Genomic DNA, 20,459 nt, shown 5'->3' on the forward strand with positions numbered 1-20,459 from the left:
TTTTCTCTGATCCACTAGAGTGCAAGTTCTTCAAGGCCAAATATTTTTAGCATCTTCAAGACCAACTCCAAACTCTTTTTTAAAAAATAGAATTGTTCCCATATTTTTTTCATTTTTTAATGGTGATACTAGGGTTTGAACTCAGAGAACCTGGACTTATCCATTTTACATTATAATACAAGGGAACAGAGTATTTCCAAATAATTTTACATGCATGAAGTCAGAAATATGAATCCAGATATGTGAGTCAGCTGGTGTGTCCAGCTTGTCTGTTCACCTCACTATAGCTGGAGCAACTTCACGAAGAAATGGAGGAGCCATCATGCTGAATGTTAACCAGGCAGTGGGGACTTTACTAGTTACTAGTCCTAGCAGGATGCAGCTTTAGTCTGAAATATCAAGTTCTTTTAGATAATTCTATCATGGTGAGAAACTCACTGCATATTGCCTCCATGGATATTATTTATGGCATCAGTTAATAAACTCAGGGAGGGAATATCAATGATAACCCTTTCTTGTATAGTACCAACTATTCTCAGAGACAGAGAAGTTGGTCATCATTCTGAATCCCAGAGCTGTTCTCAAAAATATCTACACAGACTTCCTAGGGACAAGAATGATAGCTGTGCACTGAGAATCAAGAGGTTGCACTGGCCTGCCATTTGTTCTAGGGAGAACTCATAAAGTTACTAAGACCAAAGATGGCAAAATGCCAAGTTCCTCCCATGTACATTATTAGCCACATACTCCTAGAAGAGCAGTAAAGACTGAAATTTAAAAACTAAAGTGAAACGGCTCTTATAGAACAATCAGAGAGCAACCAGGTTCCTTGTTGTTCTTGGAACTAGACAACATTTTTTTTGAGAATTTAAATTACAATTTGAATAGTTACAACCTAAAACAATCACTTTAAGGGAAAGTGCTCACAACCCCCAAATTAAAGGGTATTTTTAGTGCCCAAATCCAAAATTACAAAGTCATCCAAAGTTTAACATGACCAGGATTTGGGAATGGAGAAGTACAAAGCTCACAAATATATCAATAGGACAGACAGAACAAACTTAGTAGAACCATTATTACTTAGTCACTGAGAAGGTAATAATTCTGTCCTTCTACCTTTTCCTCCCCTTCTTCCCTCTCCCCCTCTCTTCTTTGCTTTATTTATTTTAACCAGTATAGTATTTTTCTTTTGGCATTTCAGACTGCTTATACATTTAAGCAACCATGTTAAATTTAAACTCCAAAGTAAATCACCATCATTATCCTTTTCTCAAAAAATATTAGAGCCGTAGATTACTCTAGGTGTGACTTTATAAGCTTTCATTGATTATAATTATTTCACTTCTTGGTTTTGTCTTATGCAGTCATTGTTTATCTTTATGAACAGCTTCCTTCTTGCATCTCAGATCCTCCTTGGGTAATTTTTCTCTTCTTAAAGTATCTTTTTTTTTTTTAAGTTCTATAAATGAGGTCAGATTGAAGGTTATCTGTCAGTTTTTGTTTTTGTAAAAATGTGTTCACTTATCATCCTCTGGGAAGTTATAGATATTCTTAGTATGAAATGTTAGATTGAAATTGTTTTCTCCGGATTTAAAAACTGTGATTTTTTTCTGATGTAACTTAGCTTCTATTGAGGCAGTTGAGAAGTCAACTCAACTTGAATGCAGGCTTGTTTGCTGGTAATTTTTATTTTATATAGGGCTGATTTTATGATTTGCTTTTTGCCTGTGGTTTTTTTGTACTTTTTCTTAGGTTTATCCTTCTTTGGCTTTATTGAGTTTTTGGAATCCAAAGTCTCAACTTTGTCATTTAACCTAAAAATTGGTCACTTCTTAAACCTGTCCACATATCCTTTATCATTCTATTTTCTTTTCACAGAAATTCCCCCAAATATGTTAGTTATCCTTGTCCTGTCAGCATATGCTTGATTTCCTTTTCATATTTTCCATCACTATCTCTCTGCTAAATTCTAAATAGTTTCTGATTTATCTTTCAGTTTACCATGCTCTTTACATCTGTGCTTATCTATTCATTTGCTTTTTGAACTTTGAAATAATTTTATTTTTCATCTGTACAAGTTCAATTTGCTTTTTAAAAATCTGCACAATCAATTTTGATGGTCTTTGTCCTTAGTAATACTCCTTTCTTTAGATATATTAAATATGGTTATCTTATATTGTGCTGGGTAATTCTAAAATCTGAAGGGTTTAGAAGGTTGCTTGTGGTTTCTATTGTTGTTATTCTGTAGATAACTATTGCTCATGATGAGGATTATCCTAGTGGATTTGGTAATATGCTTCTATATGGTTACGTGTTCCAGACATATGAACATATATATGTATGTTTACACATGCAAACATGAACACTATATATATATGTGTGTATATACCTATCAATATCTATATATACAAAGATATATATTTTCCCTACGGTGGGGTGAGCTTTGTTATCTACAAATTTTATCTGAGAAATTCTTTGGGGCCCGAGTTTACAATGCCCCTTTAGAGATTTGCTTTTGCCTCTTCTAGATACCTTTGGGCAGTATTACCCATGACCACATTAACTAGATTTATACAGTCTGATGTCAGAATGAATTCTGGCACCAAATCTGCCTAGGGGTAGATTTGTGGTTTGGCATCTCAGAGAAAACATTTTCTTTCTTTTTAAAACACTTGTTTCTTTCTATTCCACTGAAAGACAGTGAGCAGCCCCATTGTCTTCTCTGGCACAGAGTATATGTCAAGATACAGAGAAGCTCCTAAAAGCTATGAAAGTGCACAAACCATGTCACAAGCTTGTCAATCGTAAAAGAACGAAAATATTTTTTCTACAAAATCAAATTCATCAAAACTGAATTAACCAAAATTCATATAAACCCAATGACATCCAGTAAATTAAAAACATAGTCAATACTTTAATTAAAGAGAAAAATGAAAACAAAACCTTCAGGGTCTGGTTATTTTTGTCATGATTTCTTTCATATTGCTATAATTCTTACTGCAGACACACACATCACATTTATAGAAATAAATACATATGCCAAAAAATAGACCACCCATCCATATGATTATAGAGAAAAGTCATAATGTTCACAAACCATATTTGTTTTTAAAATTCATCAATAACCATCAGATTTTCCAACAATTTATCTATTATGCTAGGAGATTCGATTAAATAAAATGAATTGATGGCAATTTAAAATATTTAAAAGTCAGGCATTACCACTTAATATCAACACAAAAGAAAAAAAGACAGGAGAAAAAGTTGACTTTCTCAAAATGAGATGGGAAATCTTTCTTACACTGATGACTTCTATTATTCCTCATGAGAAAAACTGAGAAATCTTAGTGGCAACAACAGTATTTAGCATTGCTCAAGCAAGTTCTTAAGCTGAAAACAGAAAAATTACTATAATTTCAAAGCAGAAGGAAAAGTTATGGTATTGAAAACAATAATGAATTCCATAAGAGTTGATCAAATTAAAACTGTTTTCGGGTAGTACTCGAGTTTGAACTCAGGGTTTCATTCTTGCTAGGTAGGCACCCTATTGCCGAGTCATGCCTCTAAAAGCTGCTTTTTCTGGTTATTTTAAAGACAGGGTCTTCCTTCCTTTGCTGGGTGTGCTCCTGGACTATGATCTACCTATTTTTAGCTTCCCAGAGTTTCATGACAGGCATGAGCCACCATATCCAGTTTCCCTTCATTGAGTTGGAGTCTTACAGACTTTTCTTCCTAGACTGATTTGGAACTATAATCTCCCTACTGAGCTTTCCACTTACCTTAGGATAATGATTGAGATATATATACACACGTATATGTATCAGTTGAGTTTTTGTATATTACATAAACTTTATTTATTTTTGTTGGTCTTGGGGCTTGAACTCTGGGCCTGGGCGCTGTCCCTCAGCTCTTCAGCTCAGGCTAGCACTCTACCACTTGAGCCACAGCACCACTTCTGGTTTTCTGGTGGTTTATTGGAGATAAGAGTCTCACGGACTTTCTTGCCTGGGCTGGCTTTGAACCATGATCCTCAGATCTAAGGCTCCTGAGTAGCTAGGATTACAGGCATGAACCACTGGTGCCCGGCTTATTCAAACACACACACACACACACACACACACACACACACACACACACACACACACACACACACACACACACACACACACACACACACACGGGGCTGGGAAGGTGGCTCAATGGTAGAGTGCTTGCCTTGCATGCCTGAGGCCCTGGGTTCAATTCCTCAGCACCACATAAGCAGAAAGAAAAAAAAGCAGGAAGTGGTGCTGTGGCTCAAGTGGTAGAGTGCTAGCCTTGAGCTGAAGAGCTGAGGGACAGCGCCCAGGCTCAGAGTTCAGGCCCCACAACCGGACCCCCCAAAAAATATATATACATATATATATACACATATATATGTATATATAAAGAAAATTAATTAGATCTATATGATTACTTGAAATTGTAAAATGTTCCTAAAGGACAAATATGACAATAGGAATATTTGAATAGTTTTTGAAAAAAATGTCATATATGATTTGAGACTTGCTTTGTCCTATACTTAAATATATTATACAAGCTGGGTACAGAGGCTCACATCGATTAGAGTCCCAGCTACTTGAGAGGTGGAGATCAGGGGGACTGTATCTCAACAAGAAATACTGGTGTGGTAATATGCATTTATAACCCCAGCTACTCAGGTGGGCTGTAGTCTAAGGCCAGAAGGCCCAGTGTTTAAGTCATAGAGCACCTATCCAGCAAGTGATAGGTCTTATATTTAAACCCCAGTACTGTCAAAAGAAATGTATTCTACAGCTACAGAAATTAAGAGTTTGGTGCTATTTAAATAACAGCCAGTCAATAAGAAAAGCTATCATTGAAAAATTCAAACCCATATTAATTATTTAATGTAGGGTAACAATAACTTAAAGTAATAGGGAAAGAATGTATTTTCATATTGTATAGATAGATGGAAAAAATTAACTCAGATAGATGGAAAAACTTAACTCAGATATTCTATCCACTATTGAGCCAAATTCCTCAACATTGCTGCTTTCCTATTTCTGTTCTTTCTCTTTTTTGGGGTCCACAACTGGGAATTGAATTTCGTGGCTGATGCTTGGGCTCACTGGCTATTGCTCTACAAACTGAGCCACGCCTCCAACTTCCACTTTCCTACTTCTGTAATCATGGGCTTGATGTATACTCTTATGTTACAGAGCATTTGTATCCCCATGTCTGCTCTCATACCTTATGCTACAAGTTCAAATGCACAAGACACACTTATTCACATGCAAATACATCAAATAAATGTTGTCAGTATTTAGTATTTTTTTCATAAATTTATTTCGTATTTATTTCATAAATAATAAATAGATAGGGTTAATCAAAGGCTAGTTGTATATCTGACAGGGAAGTGGAGGACTAAAGGAGTAATTGACATAGTTGTGGACTAACAACAAAAGAAATGTGTGGGAGCTGGGTGCTGATGGCTCATGCTTTTAATACTAGCTACTCAGGAGGCATAGATCTGAGGATTGTGGTTCAGAGTTTTCCCAGGAAGCAAAGTCCATGAGACTCTTTTTATCTCCAATTACCCACCAGAAAAGCCAGAAATGGAGCTGTGGCCCAACTGGAAGTGGAGCTGTAGCTCAAGTGATAAGAGCACTAGCCTTCAGCAAAAAAGCTCAGGGACAAGGTCCAGACCTTGAGTTCAAGCCCCCAGACGGGCACCAAAACAACAACAAACAACAACAAAAGAAGGTATGGAAATGTTTCTTTGATCATTGATATCAGATGGGCATATGGATGTCCAGCAGGTTGTCTGGTGTCATCAGACACATGGCTGAGGCATTTCAAGACTTTCTATCTTAGAGAAGACAAAATATAGGCACAATAATTACAGAGCTATTATCCACTAAGTGGCATAGCACTGACGGGATGTGCAAATGAAGTTCAGAAAAACAGATACAGGTAAGAAGATGAATTGGACAGAAAGCTGAGGACCACAAGATTGAGCCAGTGGAAGTCAGTGGTAAGTTTTCCTCTTCTCACCCATGTGGAACTGATTCTACTCTTCTTGTCTTCTAGCCGCCTGAGCTCTTTATAGTTTAGCTCTTTTATATGGCTTAGGCTCCAGGGCCAAATATCATGGAGAATAAGCCAACCACATCAGTAAATTCAACCTAGAATCTACATCTTTGATGATGTGGAGGGGGAAGGGAAACTGTCAGAAGGATACATGTTCCTGATGTCTTTTTCTCTCCTTCCTCCCCTTGCTAGCAGAGCCAAGCCAAACAAGTCTATAAGTAGTCTGCCTTTGGCATCCCACCTTCTTGGCAGCCTGTGTGCTGTTCTATATCTACCACAAGCCTCACTATAGGAGAGACCACCTTCAGCGTGTATTTGTTTTGTAACAGATTCAAGCCTCGTTCTTATTATATAGGTTACAAAAGCCAAAATTTAGCCTCAAGAGCTGTACTTACCACAGGTCCTGGGCAACATCATTACTTCCAACTCTATCTACTGCAGGCACTTCTGCAGTACGTATTTATGTTCATTCAACACAATTTTAGAGTTTTAGCTGAAGTAAAGTTCTGGAAATAAATAATTCTAAGATGATGGCTTGGGCCAGGCATAGAGAACATCTTTCTTTCTTTCTTTTTTTATACTGTTGCCCCTTTACTTATTTCATTTTTATCTTGTCATCTTTGAGAAGAAATAATTGTTTTATTTTCCTCCATGTTGCTTTTCTGATGTAGGGGCTGCGTTGGTACCAGCACTTGCTTTAAAGATCCAGTTAAAACAATTTTGAACAAACAGCTTCTCTTGGGAGACAAAGGTAAGAAAACCTGAAGAAGTGATACAAGAAGATAATTGGCCTGAAAAAGATCCAGAAAGAGGAATAAATGGAGAAATTGTGTTCTTGTCTGTAATCAGACACCAAAATTACCTGGCAAGCTCCTCTTTTAAAGGTCTATTAAAAAGGAAGAAATAATAAGTTTAAAACGGCACTCTTTTAAATGACAAGAAATATAATTCAAGTTTAAAAGTGACTTTTCTCCCTTTTTTGCAGAAGATTATTTCTAACTCTTACTAGGAAGTTATGATGCATCATCATCTAGGATGTACGGAAAATACTGGTTGTTATTCTCTCCCAAGAAACAAGGAATGTGGCAGAAATTGCTGAATGTGGATTAGTCAATAGTTTCTTTTTTGCATTTTTTTTTTCCAGAGCTGAGGACTGAACTCAGGGCCTTGTAGTTACCAGGCAAATTCTCCTCTATTGAGCTAAATCCGTAACCCTAGTCACTGATTTCTTACACATAACACCAAAAGCATAAAAACAGAAGAAAAAGTGAATTGGACTATATTGAAATTTTGGACTATAAAAAATTGTGGTATATCTGTGCACTGGTGTCTCACTCTATAATTCTAGCTATTCAGGAAGCTGAGATCTGAAGATCATGATAATTCTGGGTGTGCTGACATACAACTGGTATTGAATATCTAAAGAACCCCAACCTTAATAGTAAAAAGACAATCCAGTTGTAAACTGGCAGAGTTTGCATAGACATTTCTTCCAAAAACACATATAAATTGTCAATATCTACATAGGAAGATGCTCAGTATCAGTAGCCATCAGTGAAATACAAAACCAAAACATAATAAGAAACTCCTCCACACCCATTAGGATGACAAATAGAAAGACAGGAAATAACAGGTGCTGACAAGAAACAACAAACCCCGAACATTGTTGCTGGAAATATAAAATGGTTCACAAAGTTAGGCAAAGAGTATGCCAGCTCTGCAAACTTTTGAACAGAGTTGATGTTTATCAACAGCACTTTTGTTCCCAAGTACCCAAGAAAAAAAATTCTGCTCCCAAGTACTCAAGAGAAATGACAACATACATCCACATAGAGACTCTCGAATGACTCTTCATAGCTGTGTTATACAGAATAGCAAAGCAGAGATAACCATCAATAGGTAAATGGATGAACAAAATCTGGCTTGTCTATACAATGGAAAATTATTCACAATAATAAAAAAATAAAACCTAGACACATATTCCAGTGTGGCTATATTGAAAATTGGCAAAGTTATAGAGAAAGAAAATAGATTAATGGCTGGCTATGGCTGGGACTAAGTTAAAAGCAGGAATGAAATGCTAAATGGGCAATCTTTTGAGAGGATCACGGTATTGTAACATTGGATCATGGTTAGTACTTGTTCAACACTAACAATACAATAAAACTCTTGCATGAATACATACTTTCAGTGGATGAAGTTTATGAATTATAGTTCAATAAATATATTTGTAAAATGCCATTTTGTATGTTTTTTATTGTAAAAATACTGTCAGAGGGGTTTCAGTTACATGAGCAAGGTAATGAGTACATTTCCTATAAAGTATTGTTTCCTCCTCCTTTGTTTTTCCCCTACCATCCCTTCCCTTCCCTTCACCAACTACCCTCCCCTCTCCTCCCCCAGCCAAAGTTGTGAAGTTTGTTTTCAACATAGTGTCTTAAACACAATGGGTCAACCTGTATCCCTACTTAAGCATTTTGTTTTTTCCCTTCCTTCCCTGAAATTAGAGGCACTGACATCAAATACAGGGAAAACAGGGGTTATACCATCAGGGAGGAACATACAAAGAAACACAAAAATCACATGATACATTATAAATACGTTAAGAAACAATAACAAGAAAGAAAAAATATTTGTGTCCCTATCTTGGGGTTCATTTCACTTCACATCATCTTATATGGTCATATGTACATAGCTTTTTGATCTTTTCTACTTGTCCTGCACATGTACTAGTTATTGCAAATAAGGGAAACCATGGGACCTATGTTTCTTTGGGCCTGGCTTACTTCACTTAATATAATTTTTTCCAAAATGCCAATTTTAAAAAAGAAAAATGCTCTGCTTTATTTAGCATGAATGATTCAGGTCCTCTAGTGAGGAACCTCAGTTGGGATTTGGAACTAGAGTCAGAAATTTGTTTCTCTACTCATTGGATGAATGACTTTAGGCCAGTAATAATGCTTCTAGTCAGTGATGTATCAATAGTGATCAGGCAAAACCAAAACAATTTTTTTTTTGGATAAGGACATTTTCTATGCTTGTTTTACATGAAATGAAATAGGACTTCTCAGCATCTCTAATGTGATTAAAAGGAAGATAGTATGAAATTATTCTAATTTTATGACTAATTTTACCTAAATGACAAAAACATAAAAAATAAAGTTATTGAAATATAGTGAGAGGGTAAGAAGTAGAAGGTGGAAGTATTGTGTTCGATTTCAGATGTGGAGGCACAGTTCATCCCTATAGCTATGGTAAGTGGTGTCACAGGTATCCTGTGAGACATTTGTCTACACATATTTGCTCCATTAAAATGGAAAACAACCTTACTAAATCTACTGTTTTTTAGCCACTTTTTTGACTATTGAATCAATTAAATTGTTGAAATGTTTAAATCAAGATTAAATCTTATTCGTTGAATAGTAAACCCTTTGTTCAAGTACTTAAAGATAATAAAGGTATTTGAAAAAATGTTAATAATCATTTAGAACTGAACACACAGATGAAATATCTGTTTCCCAGTTTGTTGCAATTACAAACACTGCTGAAATGAGCACACTTATTCTGCTACAATCTGAATATATCTCTACAAAATTCATATGATGAAATGTAATCCCCAATGTGATGTTTTAAGAGGTGGGGCCTCTGGGAGGAGGCTGGGATTATTTTTTATATACGTTTTTTATTGTAAAAATGCTGTACAGAGAGGGCAGGCTGGGTCTTGGGGACAGAGTTCTTGTGAATGGGATTAGTGTCACTGTAAGACACTTGAAAGAGGAAGGTACCATCTTCTACCCATTCAGAATGAAGACAGAAGGCATCATTTTTGAAGTTGAAAGCAAACCCTTGCCAGACATCCTATCTGCTGGAGCCATGATCTCAGACTTGTCAGTCTCTACCTGTGAGCAGTAAAATTGTTTATAAATTGTCCAGTTTAAGGCCTTTTGTTAGAGCAGCTCAAACAGACAATTCCTAACTCTTTGTTGTACTTAAGTGAGACTGCCTGCAGTAATTTTCCAAGAAATGAAATTACTGTGTCAGAGTAAGCACATTTAAAATGACTGTAGATATTGCTAAATGGCTTTCTAAAATGACACTACCCAGCAGTATACCAGAGCTTTTATTTCTCCACATTCTAACCAACACTGGGTAATTTTCACTCATCTGCTAAATTTAATGTATCTTATGGTATTTTTCATTTTCCATTAGCTACTTACAGTTGGTATTTCCACATCCAAATCTAAATTGCACCCTCGTCCAGAGATCTCTCTGTGCTTGTCTTTCCCAGGTTCACACTGTTCACTTCAGGATCATTGTTTGCTTTAAATTATGTAGATGAGAAGTTTAGGGTTTGATGAGCATCAAATGCTCTACCAAGCCTGACCCACTTCGGAGTTACTAAGGATGCATTCTTTCATTAATGAAAACTCTAAATCTCGGAAAATGCTGTTCATGAGAAGGTATTCCCCCAACTTCCAGTATTTATCATATGTGTAAAAATATTGACATTTTTGTCTATCTTTTCCCTAGATTAAGGGGTGCCTGGGTTAATGTAGTATGGCTTCTTTCTTTTTTTATTTCTTTTTTTCTTGAGTTGAGAACATTTCTGCTAGGTGGAATTAGTACAATCTGAATCTACCCAATTAAGTTTAAGACTGACAACATCCAATCTCTCAAAATACGTTTCTTTTTGTGATTTTTTTTTCACTGTGGTGGCTTCAAGTTCTTTTGTTCAGGAAGGAATAAATTGCAACCTTGTTAACCACAACTGACCATATTCTGTTAATTAGTAAATTAATTAAGCTGAGATACTGCCATGGTAAAATTTCAACAATTTATAGAGAATTAACAAAGTTTTCACAATCATCTTTAAACATTCTCTAAAACTGATTTTAAACAGTAAGAATATAATAATTTTTCAAACTTTGTAATACAGAGCAATGAATCTGACATACAAATTTACAGCACAACTTATCTTCTTTGATAAATAAAGAATGCAAGGGCAAGTCTGGCACATTGGCCCTTTTGATGTGAGTTCATTTCAGATGTCCTACCTGAATTGCTTCTAAATTTAGGCCCTAAATTTTATATTACTTACTTAAAGGTGGGTACAGACCTATCCCATTAGATATAATTCATCAGGCAAAAACACACATAAAAATAGAAAGAAAGTTGGGTGCCAGTGGCTTATTCCTATAATCCTAGTTATTCAAGAGGTTAAGACCTGGAGGATTGAGCACAGTACACACACACACACACACACACACACACACACACACACACACACACACACACACACACACACACACACACACACACACACACACACACACACACACACACACACACAAGCAGATGAAATAGTGGCAGGAAATCAGATTGAAATTAATGAAAATAACTTCATCTTGGTCTTGGGGGTACCCAAAAGGTTGTTTAGTGATCCCTTACTGACAATCAGAACCTCAGTGTGGTTTGATTTTTAGCAATTACAAAAAAAGTGATTTGAAAGCATTAGTACTTTAAAGTATGAATGTTATTCAGTGATTTTTTTCCTTTAAGTTTTAGAAATGCTGTTACATATTTCTAATATTTACTTCAGAGGCTAGCAAACAGTAAACAACCAATATATGTTGAATACTTGGTTGAACAGATGGATGTGTGAAGTAACAGTGAAATAACAGTTATGTTCTTGCCATGTGAGGAGTATGGTTAGATAAAGCAAGCTTTCTCCCATCCACTGAATAAACAGAATGGGGTCAGCAACACGGGACAAAGCCAAGGCACATTTGCAATCTGACAGCACTGAATGCTCACAGCTGAACAATTACAGCTCTGGTTCCATATGTGACCTAAGAAACTTTTCCATCATGAGCTGGAAAGACTAGCCTTTAAAAAAGTAACATACCTGTTAGTATCTTGTCTTTTTGTGGTCTTTGACTTGTTTATTCTAAGCCTGAGAGTACTAATAGGTCAGTGGATATATGCATTTGCTATTTTAAATAAAAGCTTCCAGGAATGGAAGTTTTAAAACATATATATATATATATATATATATATATATATATATATATGTATATATATATATATATGTATATATAATCCTTGTTAGTCAAGACTACATATGTTTGGATATCTTATGTTTAACAAGACCCACAGACATCCTCTAAACAAGTCTATATAAGATAACCATTCTGATGGACATTTAATTAAATATAAACAAGTGTGAAAACCCCACACGATGAACTGAAAATAGATCTCTCAAGTTCATACTTCCAATTTCAGAAGATTTCCCATAACTCCAGTAGAAGTAAATGTATACAAATTTAGGAAATAATCTTTTGGTAAACAATGGAAACTGTTCACAGAGGAGTGTGTTCGGCCTTCTCCAGCCAGCTGAGAAAGTAGATAAGGTTAACTAGCAGTGCAAATTTCCAGAATAATAAACAAATTGCTTATTTCTCCAGTATTTGTGGATGCTGCATAAACGCTGTGGCAGGGGTCAGGAAGGGAGCAGTGGAGTATAGGTAGGGCCACTGAGGTCATTTCCTACAAATCACAGGAACATCTGCAAATCCCAAGAGTAGAATGGTGTAACACTGAGGTATTGAGCTTAATCTCAACAAATAGACAAGATGATAAGTGGCAATGTCCAACTAACACAGGGGTGAGGAGGGGTGGTGACAAGCAGGGATGGACTTTGGGCTATGGAACAGGGAGCACTTTCAACTTTAAAGGGAAATAAAAAGCCACTCTCTGCCCATACAAGTTCATTTTTATATTTATTTCTCTAGTAGACTGGATTTGGGTTTCATGAGCTGAATCTAACAGTTCACAAATGGCAAAGGCATGACAGGGTAGAACGAAATACTGACCTCCAGGCTAGTTAGGAGGATCATATGAGAGACTATCGATGTGGTGAGTATATCACCTGCCCAGCATACACTGGATCATCTGTGGCAACAGTGCCTGAATTAGGTTTTATGGGATCTACCTTTTCCTCCTTTCAATATTGATGAACAGGACATGAGTTTGACTCATTGCTCTTGACCCTAGTATTTTGCTCATAATGCAGAACTAAAGCCAGGCATAACTGCCTCAATTTTAGGGTTAGTGTTGAGCCTTGGAAGAAATAAGCTTTTCATTTGTTTATTTATTTTTGATCAGGCTTTGTACTGAAATGCTTGGTAATACTTGCTGTTATGGTAAATGAATCCAACTAGTCCTGCTGAAGGTAAAGGGGGAAAAAAGGACAAAATCAATGTTGATTCAAATTCTCCAGCCCGCTTATTTCTTTTTTTAAGTCATTGTGTAGGGTTTCTTAAGTAGTGTATTATGTCACTTGTAACTTAATGTATTCTAAATGTGTGAACCTCTAATGCCATGTTTGACATACATATGCCTGCTCCTACCACATATAAGTTTAGGTTGTTTATTTCCCTTTTCCTTTCTCTTCCCCCCTCTCTTTCTATTTGCCCTAAATCGTATTTATATACTTTAGACCTGCCCCTTTTCTTTAGGAAGCATGACCAAATAACCATGAGATAAAGTCCTCCTCTGGCTCAGGTTCTTAGTATATAAAGGGTAAAACCCACACTATTTCTGTTCTGTTAGATTTAACTTCCTACAAGTCACTAAAATGAATACCCAGTCGGCAGAGATGATTTGACAGGAAAGCTCATCTTTTTCCTAATCACTAGTATATACTAAATATAAGGGTCTATGGGGACAACATGACCGAAACATGTTTCTCTGAGCTTTCTAATCCTTGAGTTCACCCTGGGTTTTAGGTTCTAACATCCATCTTAGTTTGAAGTTGAATATAATGAGTTATTTTTTCTCTTTTACTTTTTTTGTGCATTTTTTATTGTAAAAATGTTGTATAGAGGGGTTACAGTTAAATGAGCAAGGTAATGAGTACATTTCCTATTGAGCATTGTTGCCTCCTCCTTTGTTTTCCCCCTACCATCGCTTCCCTCCCACCTCCACAACTACTTCCCCCACCCCCATAATGAGCTATTTTGTAGTATGGTGAGAAAACATCTCATTATTTAAGAAAGCCTTGGTTTAATTTCAGCTCTGCTATTCCCAAGAATAGTTTTGGACATACCATCAATACTATATTCAATACTATATGTACTGAAATACACAAATAATTACAAAAGTCACAGCTCCATGGAAAGTCATGTATAACTAACAATAATTAAAATTAGTATATCCAGAATTGTGAATTGCTTCCTTTAAAAAAACAACATTAGAGTCGATTCAACTTTACTACTAACATAACATTATTTCCACTCACATTTATTAATGTATGAGTGAGAAAGAATGCTAGGTTTCTTAGGGATTCTTAATACCTTGAATTATCTTAATGGATAATGCCATGAGTCACTTATAATGTGATTGATAATAAGACTTCCAGATCTTTCCATTTTCAGGATTCTTGGTGGTGGAGTTGGTGATTGCAGTGGAATACAACAGCCATAATAGAAGTCTACACTGAGACTCTGTTGATCTTATATCTGAGAAAGGGGTGGGGAAGCAAGTGAAGTTGAAAATAACATTTAGTGACACAATCTTATCTTTAGGAAAATAAATCCTAAAAACCACTGCTTTCATAATACAAATGACAGAAAATAGAGGTACAGAGGAATATGAAAGAGAAGAGACCTTATATTCTCAATGTATTGTATGGTAGGTGGTAGGACAAGAAGTAAATTTCTCTGAGGAGTTTTTCCTTCTTTCCTTCTTTTCTTTCCCCTTCCTTCCTCCCTCTCTCCCTTCCTCCCTCCTTCCCTTCCATCTTTCCTTCCTTCCTTCCTTCCTTCCTTCCTTCCTTCCTTCCCTCCCTCCTTTCTCTTTCTTTCCTTCCTTTCCTCCCTCTCCTCTCTTTTTCTTTCTTTCCTTTCTTACTTTTTCTTGCTCTTTCTTTTATCTTTCCCTCCCTCCCTCTCTTTCTTTGTTTCTTTCTTTCTTTCTTCCTTCCTTCCTTCCTTCTTTCTTTCTTCTTTCTTTCTTTCTTTTTTTCTTTCTTTCTTTTTTTCTTTCTGTTTGCTTTCCTTTACCTTCCTTCCTTCCTCCTTCCTTCCTTCCCTCCCTCCCTCCCTCCTTCCTTCCTTCCCTCTTTCCTTCCCTTCCTTCCTTCCTTCCTTCCTTCCTTCCTTCCTTCCTTCCTTCCTTCCTTCCTTCCTTCCTTCCTTCCTTCCTTCCTTCCTTCCCTCCTCTCTCTGTGTGTCTCTGTCTCTGTCTCTCTCTGTTTGTTTGCTTTCCAGTCCTGGAGCTTGAACTCAGGGGCTGGGCTGTGTTCCTGAGCCTCTTTGTCTTCATACATGCTAGGCAAGCACTCTACTACTAAACAATACTCCCAGCCCCTCTGAGAGGTTTTCTTAATATATGCAGGACAGAAACTTCTTACTTTTATCAGAGAACTATGTACTGGATACCAAGCTCAGGCTGATGTCATTGCTTTACTTAATTTCTAAGCTTTAATTTCCTCATCTGAAAAAGAATGCTAGTTGCCTCAGAGGGTTGCTGTGAGGACTAAATGCAACAAAACATGTAAAGCACTTAGCACATTGCTTGGCCCACAATGACTGGTTTAATAAGATTATGGGTGTGGAGTTGGAAAGGTTGAGCAACCTTGTTCCAGATTTTAATTTCATTACTTTATACTTTCTGAAGTCTTGACGTAAGTTGTACTAAATTTGGTCTGTAGACACTTCCTTTTATTTTTTTTTTGATGTGGAATAAGTTCTAATAGAGGATAAACATATTCTCTTGTAATTTGAGAATCAGCACACACTCATGTTGGAGTTCATCCTTCTCTAGAATTTCTTGGGTTCTTACCTCTATTTCATGTGCACATAGTGGATCTGGTTTTGTGAGACAGCTCTTTGTCGAGAAATACCTTTAGGTCATGCAAGAAGTAAAAAGGGTAAACCTCAGGACATGAATTTTAAATTAGAAGATAGTTTATATGGATCAAATATGGCCTTAGAACTTATAACTATCTCTTTAAAAGAAGGCACATTATATTCTTGTGAATAAAACTCAAAAACTGCTAAACTAGATGAAAAGACAATGTTTCATTGAGGTACCCCACTTCAACTTCAAAAAAAATGAGCATTTTAGCTTATTGCACACCAAAGTGAGATAGTAGCATAAGTGAATTAAATTCAAAGGTAAAATAGGCTTTCAAAATTGCTAAAATATATAACCTATCGTATGACAATCTATTTGGGCTTATAGCATCTTCCAATATCCATTTTAAAAAAAAATTAGGAAATATCTTTGGACTAGTTTTTACATCTGCGACCAGAAAACTAAGCTGGATAAGGAGAGAACATTTTAGTCACATTCTAGCTTCAGGGGTTGACCAACTATGATGTTCATGCTAAATCTGTCCGGTCATTTGTGTTTGTAAATAAAGTCTTATTGGAACATAGCCATGCCTATCTGTGTGGCTTGTATTACATCAGAATATTTGTTCAAGTAGTTAGTTGCAAGTTAAACTGTGTAGCTACTATCTGACCGACACTATCTGTGTATTTACTATCTGGCCATTATTGAAAAAAAAAAATCTCCTGGCCCCTGTATTAGATCATTCAGTACTTGTAAGTCATGTTAAGGATTTGAGATTTAATCTTATATGCACAGGGAGGTATTAAAGGACTTGGAATAGGAAAGTGAGTGGCATGAACAGATGTGGGTTTTGGGAAGACCAATCTGGCTGTGTGAAGACTGAATTGGAGAAGGTAAGCATGGTGAGACCAGTAGAGATAAAACAGAGCCTGTCACTGACCATGGCAATGAAAAGAAGGGAGTTCAAAGTTTATTTTGAATGTAGAAAGTATAGTTTAGTTGAATAGTGATCATTAAAATGAAGGACAGGAAGAAACCAGAGGTGAGTCTTGGGGTTTGCTCCCAAGCAATGAGGAGATTGGTGATTCTGTTTTCAGAAACAGGAAAGACTAGAAAAGAAAAAATATTCAGAATTACAGAACTGAGAAAGTAAGCTACTGAGAACCAGTAAGGAACATGTTTGGTTTGATTTATTTATTTATGTATTTATTGGTGGGGCTTGAACTCTGGGCCTGGGCGCTGTTCCTCAGCTCTTCAGTTCAAGGCGAGTGCTCTATCACGTGAGCTACAGTGTCACTTCCGGTTTTCTGGTGGTTTATCGGAGATAGGAGTCTCATGGTCTTTCCTGCCTGGGCTGGCTTTGAACCGTGATCCTCAGATCTCAGCCTCCTGAGTAGCTAGGATTACAGGCTTAAGTCACCAGAGCCCCACATTTGGTTTGATTTTTTAAAAAATAAAATCAAACATCTCTCACAAATATTTCTGTCCTGGGATGGACAGAAATCTTTTCTATATTTTCCCTGCAGTAATCCCTTTTAAAATTTCATAGTTCTGTTGTGAACCATCAGCCCTAGTGGCGCATGACTGTACTCCTTCTGTTCAGGAGGCTGAAATCTCAGGACTTTGGTTCACAGCTAGCTGTGGCAGAAAAATTTGTTCTACTCGAATTAACCAGAAAGAACTAGACTGGAAGAATGGTGTAAGTAGTAGAACACCAGCATGAATAGAATAAGTTGAATGGGAGTTCCCAGGTCCTGAATACAAGTCGTGATAACCCCAACCTCAACTTATAATTCTGCCCATATTTATTTAAGGTTATATTTGTGAGTCTGCATGTTTCAGGATCTGTTTCAGACAAGTTTTGTCCTTTGGCTGAGACTCCCCAGGTTTTATGAAAACATGTATTTATTCTGGGATGCAAGGCATTTTTTTTTCAGCCTGTTGCTGTGTTTATTTGCACTGTCAAAGGAAAACCAGAAGGGTTTCAATGGTCTTTTAATTGGGCCATACTTGGGTCCCTAGAGCAGAGGATTTGTCTTGAGTCACATTTTGTTTTCCAGTCTCTTAATGCTGTTCTCCTTCCACAATGTGTAAAAGGCAGCTTGGTTTTCTCTGATGACAGTGCACTAAAATGTTCCACTTTCTCCATCCTCCTCAGCAGTGTGCAACCACCCCTTATTATACATTGTTTTTCTGGCCTACTCAGCTTCGTGCCCTATATGGAAATTTGTGTGTTAAGTGGTATTATCATTGGACTATTTTCCTCAATTGAGCAAGGCTATCCCCTTGAGCCAGCACGCTGGTTTGCCTGGAAGGGTATCACTTTATCACTGTAGTTGCATAATTGGATTCAGCTTCAGATTTGTAACTGTTCAAAGGATGAAATATTTCTGGGCTAGAGAATTTGACCTAAAGCTTTGCACTAGCTCATTTGGTTCATTAAAGAGCAGTTATTGCTTTGACATTATAAAATGTTGAATTTTAAAAACCTAGTCTAATCAGATGGTGAAGTTTTATTTATGGTAATGTCAAAATATTCTCATCTCCTTCTGTTGAAGAATTCTACAGGGTTACTGTGGTCAATCTTGCCTCCTTTACTAATAAGATAGATGAAATTACCTTTCTTGTTAAGTTTTGACAGAAAAAAATAGGTGTGAATATTTTGGTAAAGGTTGTTAAATCAAAGCGACTATAATATTTATGATACTTTTATCTACTTTGGAGAAAATGGTCATGCATGGAAAAAACAAACCAGCATTTGATTTTTAATAAAATAGAATGCATATGGTTCAGTTGAGATTAAGTTTCTAAAATGTTTTTCCTAACAGTTAAATAATATAAGGACAAATAACCACAGCAACAAATAATTCACTAGTTATATTTATACTATAAATCTGTTTTTGTGTGAAAACTATATTTTAAACTCAAGGATGCTTCATTCTTACAAATATGAATTTGGAATATCTTATACTGAAGAACTCCCCTATTCCCACACAGTAGTTATAAATATTAATGCAATTCAATATATTCTTTTCATTTATGATATTTAATCTTCATATTATGGAGGTAATTCAATATGAGTACATATATGAGGCTTGTAGGGATAATGATCATTAAAAATACCAGGACCCTCAAATGATCTTAGAGAGTATATCAAAGCCTTCTTAGTTCATTTAATAACTCAAAAATCACTATAATAAGCCAAAGATCTTTTTAGGCTGAATGAGTTAATAATGTCATATCTGAATATAAATATGGATTGGTAATTCTGGATGGAGTTAAACATGCTGATATGAAGTATTGATGAAATGCAAGAAAGTGATTTCTTGTAGTAGGATTATGCTCTTGAAGTAGGCTCAGTCCTTTGATTTACTCCATAGTGTCTTCTTCTTTTCAGATATTCTCTACTGTAATTAAAAATTTTACTCAAAAAGTGATAACATTCCATAAAAAGAACTGAATCTAACTCAAATGTTCTCTGTTTAAGGTAGAAAGATACTGTTTGGCCATACATTAATGTGTCAGTATTGTGGCTTTTAACAAAAGACAATATTTATACCTGTTCTTTTGACAGTTTCTTTTTCTCTTCTTATTCTCAAAATGAATAAGTGTGTATAACTGATAAACCGAGAATATAAAATAATTTATGTGACAGCAGTTATAAAATAACATTTACTATGTGCATACTGTGTGCCAGGTGTAGTGCCAGGCGTTTGGGATATACTATGTCATTCAACTTTTAATTAACATTTCTGAGAGACATCACATGTACAGTAGAGTTAAGTAAATCTCAGAGAGATTAAGAAACTCATTCACGGCCATAGGGCTTTTAGTCAATTCACATGAAGATGCTGGTATTAAAACATTTTTAATCTACAGAAAAAGCAGCAGCAGTTGTGTATAATTTAAGTAGCATATAGTTTAACCTAATTCTTAGTACTGAATTACAGTGTGAAAGTAAGTCTGTGTGATTTCAAAATCCACAGCCTTTGCTGGTTAATGCTAGTTATTTTTGACCAGTAATTAAAACATAATCATGAATTATACTATAAAGAATTCATCATTCACTTAGCTTGAACCTATCATTTATGACACGATTCTTATCATTTAATATCATTCTGATATAAAAATGATGATGGCCAAAGTGCGGTAGAGCAATGGCACATTTGCAGAACTTAACACATATTTCTAAATTAAATATCTCAGATGGAGCACAGTTGTTCTTCAACCAAATATTAAAAAGAAATATATTGCACAAAGAGAACAGCAGGGTTCTTTGAAGTATAACTAGGATCTGTGTTGCAGGACATCATTCAAAGCAGATGTATGTTCCCCAGGGACCAGGGTAAAATTGCTGAGGGTAAAAGTACTAAGAATGCTTGTACCTCTTCGAGAAGAAGGTTTGATAACATAGTCAGATATTCCCAATGTTCTAGGCATGATACTGAGGATCCAAAGGGAGGCCAAGAATTCACATATGTTCTTCATTGGCTTCCAGATTTAGCAATTAA

General features: G+C 36.0%; 1 protein-coding gene across 4 annotated transcripts in view; it reads right to left on the bottom strand.

Moving 5' to 3' along the window:
* Positions 1–20,459, bottom strand: part of Rnls (renalase, FAD dependent amine oxidase) — a 310,663-nt gene that overhangs the window by 113,561 nt on the left and 176,643 nt on the right. The window lies entirely within an intron of this gene.

The sequence above is a fragment of the Dipodomys merriami genome, unplaced genomic scaffold (genome assembly GCF_024711535.1).
Source record: "Dipodomys merriami isolate MVZ:Mamm:240054 unplaced genomic scaffold, mDipMer1.0.p SCAF_14, whole genome shotgun sequence".
Taxonomy (NCBI): domain Eukaryota; kingdom Metazoa; phylum Chordata; class Mammalia; order Rodentia; family Heteromyidae; genus Dipodomys; species Dipodomys merriami.